Source organism: Mastigoproctus giganteus, chromosome 13 (assembly GCF_048544385.1).
Source record: "Mastigoproctus giganteus isolate SK-2022 chromosome 13, ASM4854438v1, whole genome shotgun sequence".
Classification (NCBI taxonomy): Eukaryota; Metazoa; Arthropoda; class Arachnida; order Uropygi; family Thelyphonidae; genus Mastigoproctus; species Mastigoproctus giganteus.
This window is the reverse complement of record NC_143587.1, coordinates 61,754,588-61,767,630: the sequence shown is the minus strand read 5'-3', so window position 1 is coordinate 61,767,630 and position 13,043 is coordinate 61,754,588. Positions and strand designations below refer to the sequence as shown.

Genomic DNA, 13,043 nt, shown 5'->3' with positions numbered 1-13,043 from the left:
AGTGAACACACTCACAAAAGAAAAACCATTTATCAGCATATTTTAACCATGAGTTACTGGAGCAATTAGTTTACTGAAATATTGAAATCCATTTTCAGGAGCATGCGCACTCCATTCAGCTTCATTCTTTTCTTACGAATTGACGCATTTCTCCTTGCGAAGTCTCATAAACTCTAATGCCTTAACTTCTATCAGTACATATATTCGAGTCCAACAGAGAATTAGAAGCCAGATCATTTTGATCGCCTGGAAAAGTGATGTATAAACATTAACATTTTGTCCCACTTGTTGGGTAGGACATGTTTTTACACAGGGAAGATCAACAGTGATCAGTTTTGATGTCTTCTGGAAATATGTCTCAAATTCTGCAGACGAGGACAGTAGGGTTGGTTTAGTGTGTATGCTGATCCCTTTACTCGAAATCGAAACATTAAGAGGATTGCTTTACTCGAAATTGCTTTACTCGAAATCGAAACATTAAGAGGGAAAAAGCTTATTGATTCCCTGGATTTTTTTTCAGGGTTACAGTGGAAACTATTTCTTTAAATGCAATTCTTCTAGCAGTGGTATACTTCTAGTAGTACGGTTGACATTAGAGCTATTACAGTTCTCAATGTTAACTAAAGGACGTGGTGTACTTGTTAAAATTCAAGTGTCCAGTGTGTGGGTATATGTGGACGATATAAAATTCTACTCAGAAAATAAATGCAATGTCATCACCTATGGCGGATTCCCGCAAATGCATGCTCTGTACTATAAAAACGTCGTTTCAGTACTCCATATAATTCATAAAACTATACTTATTCTACTCTATATTATTATTTATCCTATATGTTAAATATCAAAATACTCATTTACTAGTCATTCTGATTTGGTTAACTTATTTTCTTCTATCTATCTTTAAGTTCATTCGTCGATTTTTCGTTCTGTTTAAAAATTCTTCCAGGGGATGAAACCATGCAATCCTTGCGCGATTCCGATACCCCATAATTTTTCAAAAATTAACTTATTGGAGAAAATCCAAAGCAGCTTGATATGGATGATGCAACCCAATTAGACCGCGAATACTCCATGCTAACGGCAGAACAGCTGGAACCAGAATTCATCAGCAAGGCCACCTTTTTCCGTTCCTTCAAATGTCCATTGTTTGTTCTCCTGTGCCCACTGCACCCCATCCATGAGGGTCTGAAGTATTTTGGGTTTTGATATATTCTGCGTTGGCACTTGACCGATGACCGATTGTGCCCCCCCCCCCACCTCTTTTAGACTGCACGATTCTTTTCCCTTTCTGTCGCCTTCATTGCTTACTGCGTACTTTATATAGTCTGGTACGCGTTACACTGACTCTGACAGAGTGGTCCGATTCGTTGGATGTTGTTGTTCTAGGTCCATCAGCAATTTAGGCCATATTGTGTGGTATATAATATGTTTGTAAATTGCATGTGTTCTGTGGTCGATTTGCTGTTTGCTGGTCGAAAAACCCGAGTTTCTGGGAGAAAAACCATGCTGCCTTCACCTGAGAGCGACTGACTAATCCCTATTGTGAAAAAGGCCCATAAAAATTGTTTGCGTCATTGACGCGATTCGAACTCATGTCTCTTCCACCCGGTGTGGGAAGGACGATGATAATACCAACTGTTCTAAAAAAAAAAAAAAAAAAAAAAAAACCTATTATTAGGCTACCCGAATAATTAAATTTATCTGCCGTGCTGTGTGTCTTATGTCTGTTAATCGTGTGTGTTCTATGGTCGATTTGTCTGTTTTGCTGGGCGAAAAAACTCCAGTTTCTGAGGGAAAAAGCCTGACTAGCTCTGCCACGGAGTGAATACCAACTGTGCTACCCACGAGGGCATTCGTTGGATGATGGTGGTGTATCTAATAAACTGGCCTGTCCGTGTATATCATACACGGAAAATTTCTATCGCTGTGTAAATATCTTTCAAATGTAAAAATGGCTCTCAGCCTAGTTTGAGCACTATGTGAGCTTTCGGTGGCCTTCACTTGTACAAAACATCTTCAGATTTTTCCCCCTTGCAGTTACTGTAAATAGTTTCCGATGAAGCAAATCGAAAATTCTTCTTTGTTGTACGGTTGATGAGACGCATTCACTCGTGACGCACAGGTGTCGTACAGCGAAATAAATTTGTAGCGAAGAAATTCGTTTAAAAAGAGAGTTTAGACAGTTTGCACAACTAAAATAGAAACAGCTCAAGCTCGTATGACAATCCAGAGTTTAAACACAATAGTCACCGAGAGGTTTTTTTAAAAGCATCCATAAAACTATTTACAGCTTTTCAAACACTGTTCTTTCAGGCAATATTGTTTCCCTTGAATTATATTTTTAGGTTATATTATTATGTGTAATATTTCAGTCACGTTTTTAGAAATTCTACAACTGATTACTATATTTCAGAATAAAGTTCAAGTTTTAACTTTCTTTTTTATGCCGTTACCATATATGTATAATTGTCTTCACTATGTTCGTCCGTCTGTCTGCATTTGACAACTCGACTCTCAATGGATGGATTTTCAGGAAATTTTCTATTTGATTATTTTAGAAAAATCTGTCGAGTTCTCTGAAATTTCATCAAAATTCAACTAACAGAAAAATGACAATTACTGTTTCTTTGTCTGTCCGCCCGCCCCTCTTCATATAATGACTCGACTTCCAGTGAATGGATTTTCGTGAAATTTTATATTTCATTCTGATAGAATGATGTGTCAAGGCTTCCCAAATTTCATTAAAATCTGACCAGTAGAAATCCGACAATTATTATTATTTTTTTTTTCTTATATATCACATGCAATATCATCACCTCTGGCGTATATACCGCGTACTGTAGCTGAAGCACTGGCTACTGTTTGTTGACATGCACTGGTTGGAGGAATGAATGGGCAAGGTGGCAGATGCATAGGAAGAAAATTTTCTCGGTTCGCACAAGAAAGTCATTGCTTTTTGCTCTTTTTTTTTTGTTGTTGTTGTTGTTATAAATCATGAATTATTACTATTTGCTAACTCGCCTGAAATGTAACGCACTGCCTGCATTAACTGACTTGTTAAATAACTCTGTATAGCTTTCATAGTGCGAGGCTGTTTTCCTAGATTTAACTTATGTCTAACTTGTTATTTAATAAATTTTATGCAGTTCACGTCCCACTATCTTTTATAGAGGCTATTGTGTTAATTGTATCGATGTCTCAAGACAGTTACACAGTATTTTTTGATGGTTGGTTGATTTCACGGCAAGACAACCAAGGCATGAGGCATCATTTGTCTGTGAACTGCGTGTTTTTTGTGGTCGTTTTTACAATTTATTTTAACATTACTTTAATCTCTGTTAACTGGTTTAATTTTTGTTTCTCACATTGCTTTTAAACGAAAGATTTTTTACTTATGAAAAGACTTCTTTTTATAGATTATATTATAGATTAAAATTATAGATTTCCATAAAATTTCCCACTGTCTGCACAAGATTGGAACCAGGCCTTTTTCACACGGTGTATTCTATGTGTGTGATGTAATAAGCCTGCAGAAACGGTAAAGAATCGTACAGCATGACAGAGGGGCCACAATTGATCAAATGCAAACACAGCAACAGAGGTATGCAACAGGATATATATCAAAACTCAAAATGCTTCAAACCCTCACGGATGGAATACAGCAGCAGACAACGTTACTGAGTTCCACTATTGTCAGATAAAAAAAAAAAAAAAACAGCTACAGACAATGGGCACAGAAACACTAACAGTGGACGTTTGAAGAAGTGGAAAAAAGGTGACCTTGACCGATGATTCTGGTTCTAGCTGTTTTGCCGTAAATATGGAGTCTTCTCAGTGCAATTCGGTGCCGCCATCCTTACCTAAGCTGCATTGGATTGTCTATAATCAGTTAATTTTTAAAAATCATTAAGTACGGAATCTCTCAAGGATTGCATGGTTTCATCTCCTGGAAAAATTTTAAATAGAACGAAGAATTGGCGAATGAACGCAAAGAGTAAGCCTTTTTGGTGATGATTAAAATATAAACTGATTGAAGCACTGGAAGAAAATAGGTTGCTCAAATCAGAATGACTGTCTGCGCGGGTGGCACAGTGGTATCGTCACCGCCGTTCCCACACCGGGTGGAAAAGGCCCGGGTTCAAATCCAATCGATGACGCGAGGAACTTTAGTGGGCTTTATTCACTCCGTGGCTGAGTTAGTCGATTCCAAGCATAGATAGAAAGGTTCCCCCCCCCAGAAACTGGGGTGTTTTTCATCCAGCAAAACAGGTAAATCGACCATAGAATACAAGCAATTTACAGACACAAATACGGGTTTATGTATTAAATTACGGGTAACCCTAATATAATAATTTGATTTTTTTTAAAAGTCAGAATGACTGGTAAATGAGAATTTCATTTTTAACAACATAGGATTAATGATATCGGGTAGATATCACTAATCCTATGTTGTTAGTTCATTGCAGGATGGAGGCCTCCTCAACAAGTCATGTTGACGGAAATAGACCAAAATCTGCCATGCTGGTCCAGTAGGGATTGGTAGATCGACCGTGTTTAGCAGTCAAGGGCTTGAACCTCGGTCTACTCAAAGAGCGTGTGCTATTGCACTCCGCTCCTGACCACTCGGGGCCTGACTTCTATAGAGTACTGTTGACATCGTGTGGAATCTTCAGTTGCCAGAAAGAAACCAAAGACCCTTCGTGAACTTCAGGAAGCCATAATTCGTGTCTGGAAACACGAACTATCAGTTGATTGTCTTCAGAAATTGATCTTGTCAATGCCTCGACGGTGTGCTGCTGTCATCAGGGCCAGAGGCGGTCAACTAAATATTAGCTTGCACCTGGTGGACTTTTCATTTTGTTTTCCATTTAAAATGATAAACTGTAGCAAACTGAGGGCTTCTGATAACATTCCAGCTATAATTGTCGTGTTTACCAAAACTGTTGTATAAAATTTTCAAATCTTCATTTTGGAATATTTTGAGAGCACCTGTCAAATATTACTTAGCTTTGCCTTAACTATTAATAAATATCTTTTGTTTATATTTCTATTTGTGATGCTAGTCATTAATGTAACATACCATCGCGAAAAAGGGTTAGAAATGTGAAATTCCTAAGTGATGCACTTTCTTTGAACACCAGTGTGTATATATATATATATATATATATATATATGTAAAGGTTCCAGAAGTCAGAATTGTTATATGATTCAAATTCTGTTATATCGAAAACTTCTCTAACTTATTGGGTGACATGACTGATCGGCGGAATTAATCCCCTCAGTTTATTTTACCACAGCACTCCAACATTGTTTTGGAGTATGCCACCCAATCTTTCAAAAATATGCAGATTTATTAGCATGGTATGTGACAAGCAACTAGACTCACGACAGATTTTCAATATCTTTCTTGTGCCGATAGATTACTCACTCTTTAGACTGTCATTTAAACCACAGAAGACGTCAAGGCTGATGTCACATTGGCTTATCAGTTGCTGCGCGGTCTAGCCATTTCTATATCGAGTTACGGTGTTATCTTAATCGTGTTAGGAGGCATTACTGACCGACATGAATCTTGTACAACCAATCTTATTTTTATCCCTCAAAACAGACAATCTGATCATAGAATACCTGCAGTTTATAGACATATTCCAAACAGCCAACTAACCATTACTAATTTGAACCTATTATGACTCAGAATCTTCAATAACATTTTCTGTTCCTACTTTTGGGAAAATCGAATATTTTCAAAAGAGAAATGTTAGCGGAAAGTTTCGTTAATGTATTTTATAGCCATTAAAAACACCTTCATGACCGTAAAATTCATGACAGGGAAAACGTTCTCATAGTCAAGTTGCTTTTCTATGTTTCTAATGCAGTTCACCTTGACTCGTACACTTTTATAGCTATTTGCGTTTACGTTTGTCGTCATAAATTGTTTAGAATCGCAGTAATATTCGCCAAATATGTTCATTCTTGAATTCATGTGTTTTTATTATTTTTTTTTAAATTCAAATACATATTTATATTAGATTATATTAGATAAACTTCATTTCCTTTAACTCTCCTCCAGCGGAAGTACAGGTATTCTTTCTTTAATATTTAAAGGTCGCTCGCTCACTACAACATGCGATGCAGACCACAGGGTGTGGTGTAAATTTAACGTCTCATAAAACGAGCGATATTTTTACCTGTAACAGTCATGGGTTAGTAACAAAGCAGTTTCCTATAAGTCAGGATGGGAGATTCAAGGTTGATATTTATTGACAGAGGAGCTTTTATGTGTTATGTAGGCGACACTAGTATATCTGAAGGTGTTAAAACGGCAGAAAAAAAGCACCTTCGACATGTTGTCACTTGTTAAATTATTTGCGGTTGTTAACTATAACGAGTTTATGGATATATCTTGTGGAAGATGGCATATTCTCAATACGGTCATTGTTGTGCCTACTTTATTTTCTTAATTTTAATACACTCACTGGCCAAAATATTAGATACCTTTATTCGGGCTACCTTTTGCCAAAATTATAGCCCGTACAAGTCGTGGTGTGGATTACACTACGTGTCTGTGGGGGGGTTCTAGCTCCAGGTTTGACCATTTTCCCATGAGGATATTTGTCAACTTCTGTATTGTAGTCAGTATATAACTGCGAAGCCAAATTGCCCCTTACGACATATCCCAGACATTTTCAATCGGATTCAGATTTGGAGAATCAGACCTTCTATTCTGATGCATAATTCGCTTTAAATTCCTGCAGTTTCATTCTTAGAATAGTCAATTGTCTTCAGTACCGACTTTCTCCCTCATTTCTTCCTTATAGAAAGTTGCATTCTCCTTTTGTCTTCCACTCATTGTATACTTTCGACACACCGCTGGTTTCCTTTGTTTTCTCAATTTTGGCTCCTGCTAAACGTGCTATAACAGTAACACATTCTGAAAATCGGGAAGATGATCTGTTTTCATACAAGCTACACATTACAGCCTGCCTGTTGTAATGCGCATGCGTTCAGCCATGCACATTACAACTTACCTGATAGACACAGTTAACTATAAGATAAAAGCCTCAAGCTATGAAAGCTATATAAAATCATTGTACATGTCGAACATAGCTTCTTTCTGTACATAGCTACGAGCAAACCGGATTTGCTAATAACTATATCGATCTCATATTGTGGAGGCACTTCGTCACTAGTTGCCTTGGTATTGCACTACTCTAAATAAAAGGCACTGCTCAGTAGAGAAGCTTGCTATTTAAAATTATTCCACTACCCATAATTTCAAAATAAAAAAAAGTAAAAATATACCTACGCAACTCGGTTAGCAAAATACTAGATACCATTTTGCCGAAATACTTAACTGTTTGTTTTGAGGCATGAATAATGGCATCATCCTATCGTGGATTCATAAGGTGGAAAACTGCCATAACCAACCTTGTAATTCTCTGGAACTTTGGCTGATAAGGGTGGGTAGACTGATGCCATATTATGAACAGAATTGGCCCATGTATTGGACAGTGTCTTACACACTACTCGATAACAAACTTTCACATAGTATCCTAGATTCACTGAATTTCTGAATCATCAGCAATATCAGCGCAGAGTTAAATTTTAAAAAAATGTTAATTTACACTAATTTTACCATGAGTGTGGTATACTAAGGTTTCTTCCCTTGTCCGCCGATGACATCAAATTCTCATTTATTGAATCTACCGAAGATAATACCGAACACCTTCAGCAAGCGATAGAAGATTTGCGCAGTGGACAGCGCCTTTTATTAACCCCCACATATTCCTCTCTTTAATATTTATGAAGCAGATAGCAAAAATAAAATTCTGAGTATACTAATCAACCAACGTTCTCTCCAGGTTGTAGGCCAAGTTAAAGATCTGGGTTAATTCACCAACAAGTATAGGTTCGATAAACATTACTGACAAAGTCAGTCCACTTCATTGAAAGAAATTAATTTATTTGTTGATCATAGATTTTCTGTCCTGTTTAGTCTGTGCGGTAGAATAGTGATTATAATTATTGTCCTCCCATACCGGGTGTAAAAGCTTGGATTCGAGACCGTTCAATGACGCGGAGATCGTCTATGGGTTTTTTTTTTTTTTTTTTCGTTCCGTAGCTGAGATAGTCATTTTGAGAATGGATAGCAAGTCCCCTTCTTCCCGGAAACCCGGGTTTTTTGTCCAGGCAAATTGACCAGAGAACACGCAATTTATGAACATAATACACATGGGTCCTAATGTGACAGTTGGCTTCTATTTATCACCTTAATCCTTCCTTGACTTGAGTTGGCCTCACAGATCTGAAACACCAAGACAATCAATCAACTCGAAAAACCGCAGAAACGTTTCATCAGCATCTTTCAGTTGTTACTCAATATTCTGTCATAGAAAATGCTACTCTCAGTTATTATTATGATTATTATTATTTTATTGTTGTTGTTGCTCGTATATTATTTCTCCCTGATTGGGGGATTCCACTCCGTGACGGGTACTGCTACCAAGTACACAGGGTGGTTGTAATGTCTGGTGTTACTGTCGGTCGAGGAAATCTCTGACTATCCTACAGGTGTTCAGGATTGCGACTCTGGGAGACCTATTGCTGCTAGGCTGCTATGTAGAATTGTTTGTTTGTTATTTGGTTTTTAGGAGCATTAGCAACTAAGGCCATATTGCTCCTGGATATGCGGTGGTCATTCCCTGACCTTTCCGCATCCTCCGTATTTGGTGGTGACGGGCTCGAACCCCGGTCTAATCAAGAAGCGTGTGCTACGCACTGCTGCTCCTTCCCACCTGGCTACGGAGGCGCCCGCTGCTATGTAGAGTCTTTGTTACCATACCGGTTGTTGACACGATTGGGATGGTTGATACTTCTTGCATATGCCACATCTCCTTGATTAATGTCTCAGGTTCGTGTACTTCCTAATTTTTTCCTCGTGGGTTTTCTGGACATTGCTAATGTTCGGCACCGCTATGTCAATCAGGTTATTATTATTATTATTATCTGTTTATTTCTCTTTCGAGACACCCATAAACAGCATGTAGCTATAGGGTGCGGTTACATTATTTCAGTATTTACAAGCATATTTACATAAACTTATTTACAAAAGTTGGAGATGAAAAAACACAGAGCATGTGGTTAATAAATTAATTATTAAGTAGTTTTAATTAATTACTAAATAATCGATGAAAGCTAAATATTATTATATAAATTATTAAATTAGTGTTCTTATTATAATTGTACCTGCCTGTACACATTATCAAAGATTTCTGTCCTACACATTTTGTCTGTACATATTTTCTCTGGATGTATGTCTAAATTATTAAATAACTTAACAGTATTTGCTGGGAAGAATCTCCCCAGAGAGTCCAACTGAGTCAATTCGCACTTGAGATTTGATTCTTCCCCATTTATTCTCGGTCGTATCATCCGAGGGCGAGTAATCACATTTCCCACTTTCGGCGCATCTATTCTCTCCGTTAGTAGCTTTGCCAGAGTTAAGATGTTTCTAGTTATGATGATATACTTCCAGGGTGTGATGTCAGTTGTACGATTATTTCGAACTTAATGCCTTAAAAACGAGACGAACCATTCTTCTCATAGAATTACTCAATAAAGTCATCACTGGGAAAGTTGACGTGCCACTTAGCTTGAAAATATTAATTTCCGCATAGCCACTATTCCGGTGAGACAGGAGCTTCTGTGACGAAAAGGCAAATCTAGATATTACCAGAAACAACTTTATAAACAGAACCACGTGACTGTAGATTGACTTCTCCGCAGGCCTATTGATGCCTTTTTAGAAATCGACGTCCCGTCGTCCAGAAGAATTCGATACCGGTTTTGGTCCAAGTAATAATTAATGCTTGACTGTATTGAGTTATTCTACAAATTCTATTCAAATGCTCAAATTTTTCGATACTTAATTCTTCAGTTGGTAAGGGTAATCCCAACTTGGACAGGCTTGTGACGTTTGAAGACTTTAAAATATGACACACTGTGACATTTTTGCAAGTTTTTCTGCTCCGTGAATGTTTGAACTAGGTCATATATTATAAATTGGCCTCTATGTTATGAAGGTTTTGTATAATTAAATGAATAAATTCAAGCATGACATTCAGGAATGTGAAGGATATCTTTAATCGCTGGCCATTGCTGCTACCACATTGATGACAATCGTTGTCAGTAGTAAACAACCTCTTTTCTAGCGGGTCGCACATGCGATCTTCTTGGTTCTCGTGACCGACCGCGTACAAAGCACGATCAAGATAATTTCTAAAAAATTCTAGAAATTATAAAATTTCTAGAAGTTAAATTTGCACAAAGACAAATTTATCTATAAATCTTAAATATTTAAAATTTAAAAGTTGTACGCCATTTTAGCATTACATACCCTATCGATTTAACTCTTTCTCTTTTTCATGTTTCCATATTATTTATTTATTTATTTATTTTTATATTTTAAAAAAATGTAATTATTATATAAATCAGCTGTTTTTTTATATTAACATTTATTCCGTTTAATAGATCCCTAATATTTGCAACTTTGTTTTTTCGAATAAAATTTGCATGAAAAGAAAATCGCCTTCTAAGGAGGTTGCCCCCCCTCCCCCTTTCACTGTTTTAAACTATTTTATCGCTTTATTTTTTTTTCTCACAAAAAAGGCAGTTATTTCTTTAGAGAAAGTTAACTGTTGACTTTTGAATATTTTTGTAAATGTTATATTTTTGAGTTTAATATTTTTATTTACTATAATCGCTGACCGCATCGGGCAGTTCGAAGGGCCACATGGGCGCGTGAGTTACTACTATTGCATGCTGTGCAACAGTAGGGAGTAACTGGGTTCGAATACTGTGTCGACAAGAGGGCTGTCATTTTAATGAGGAGTATTTTCCCACTTTGGTTAGCGAACAAAAAGCGAACCCAGGCCTTTTCCACACTTTATGAATGAGCAGGGCATGGTGCTATCTGCTGTGCTCTTTAGAGGACTCCTAGAAACAGGCAGACCGTCAATAGAATATATGCAAACTACAGACAGAACACGTTAACGCAGAAACAATTCCAACAACCCAACTCATGTTTTTACTAGACTTTTCATCGGAAAATCTCAAGACACCTAAGAACACAGTGTAGTTGTTTCTCCTCTGTTGTACTGTCTGGTAATTTTTCGAGATTTCTTGATAACTGTTATAGTAGATCTTCCTCTGCAGGCCGTTTGGCCAAAAGAGGCTTCCCGGGACAGATCACTGAGAAAATAACATCTAGTATCGGAAGAAAATAACACGTTCACCAGATGCGAAATGCTGCGTGACCTGCGAAAATACCTGCAGTCTAAAGAAACATGTTTCGTATTAATGTTATATGCAGCTGAGTTTAAAATTTTCAGATTTAAACTTCAAAATGTCTCTGTGCTTATTCACTTCAGTGGAACGTGAGATACAGCGTGCGTAAGCCATACTTCACTTCGTAAAAATAATGAATACTATCTAGTTAATGGCAAAACTGAGTTTTAATGTGATTTTTTCCCCTTCCAGCGCTAAGCATCATTAAACGCAATTATAAAATGATTGAGTTGTGAATAATGTAGGGCAACACCCGCCTTATGCTCTCAGGCGGCCTTCACAAGCAGTTTAATTTTTTTTTTTTTTTGTTTCATTCGTCACTTCATTGAGAAATTGTAATCATTTACCTTTTAATAAAATTCAATTTTTTGAAAACTATTTTTCAGTTTTTGCGATTTTTACTAATCAAAGAAACCACCCAAGTATCATCAACTCCCCCACTAAACATTGAATGGATTAGATTTTATTGTTGAGAATTCCTTGATGTTGGTCCAAGACCATTTTCAAGCTCCTGTCTCCAGAAGTTTGAAAAAAAGCCAGAGAAATAATGTGTGATTCCTATTATTGGTGAGAAGCCAATATGTATTTTTATCTCTTTAACATTAATTTATTTTAAAAGACGCAAACAGGTCTTTCATTGAATACCACTAAACCTGAACCCGGAATAGAAATATAATACTCCATGACCATTGAAATACGAATTGTACAACTTATGACAGGTGTCCAAGTACTTGCGTTATCTGGTTCATAATTAAAGACACCTGGAAAGAGCGAGGAACAGAATGACCCGGAAGATCTACGCCATTTATCAAAATATTGCTGTGTCGCTTTTGACATCCTTCCCATTTATCACAGCTGGAATTCTACTGTTTCATTGACTTGCAGTCAGAATGAACCTTTCCTTCTAGCAGGAATGCATGCCATAGTAGCCGAACTCCTAAGTTCAAGGCTGCTTTGTAAAAACACGTGCCTGCAAAATGTAGGCACAGACCTTTGTCAAAACAGCTATTCTTGGTAAAGGTTCAAAAAACAATTTTCACACAGCATGTGTCCATAATTCTTCGCCTGTATAAGGGCTTTCCCGCACAACACAATGTACATAAGCATTTAACAGCCGCATGTCGCTTACTACATGTGAACTGAAAACCTTATCTAGTAAACAGAGTGTTTTCCCAGATTGAACACCAAAAGCAGCATGTATCGTAGACATTTAGTGACATGCAACAATACAAAAATTCTCTGTAAGATTTATTATCTCTGGTATCTACTAAAAGCTTACCTTCACGTTTCTGTTATCAAAGCATGGAGTGTAGAGTGCACGTTACGGTCGGTAGTACCCACTTCCCGCTAGCCAGAGAGCAGAAGTGATGCCTGTATAGTAGACGCAGGCGAATAGCGAGCTTCCACCCTGAGATACACACTGGGTGCTTCCATTTCAGTGGAGAGGTGAACATTGAGATTTCTCCTAAGGAGTGCTTACTATTATCAGTATGTATCGTTCCGCGTGGCTGCTGCAGTCATAAACAGTGCAAAAAAATTCGTGTACTAGCCATGTCTGATCCTGTACCACGTGATATGTAGCTGTGTTTAAATTCTGAGAATAAATGACGTTGTGGCAGGTAACGGTATGAAAACTGACCACTCGCTCCACTCTACTTAAGTTCTATAATAAATATCTCTAAAGGAGTTGGGATAAT

At 37.3% G+C, this 13,043-nt stretch overlaps 1 protein-coding gene across 3 annotated transcripts in view; it reads right to left on the bottom strand.

Annotated features, from left to right (window-relative positions):
* The window catches only part of LOC150076113 (Na(+)/H(+) exchanger beta-like), a 493,086-nt gene extending 480,287 nt beyond the window's left edge, over nucleotides 1-12,799 (bottom strand). For 2 of the 3 annotated variants that reach the window (XM_090387862.1, XM_090387861.1), the window contains exon 1: nucleotides 12,626-12,799. The gene's annotated coding sequence lies outside the window, so the exon portion shown is untranslated. The remainder of the gene's footprint in view (nucleotides 1-12,625) is intronic. The other variant, XM_090387863.1, reaches the window with a different exon arrangement.
* Nucleotides 12,800-13,043: the final 244 nt, after the last annotated feature.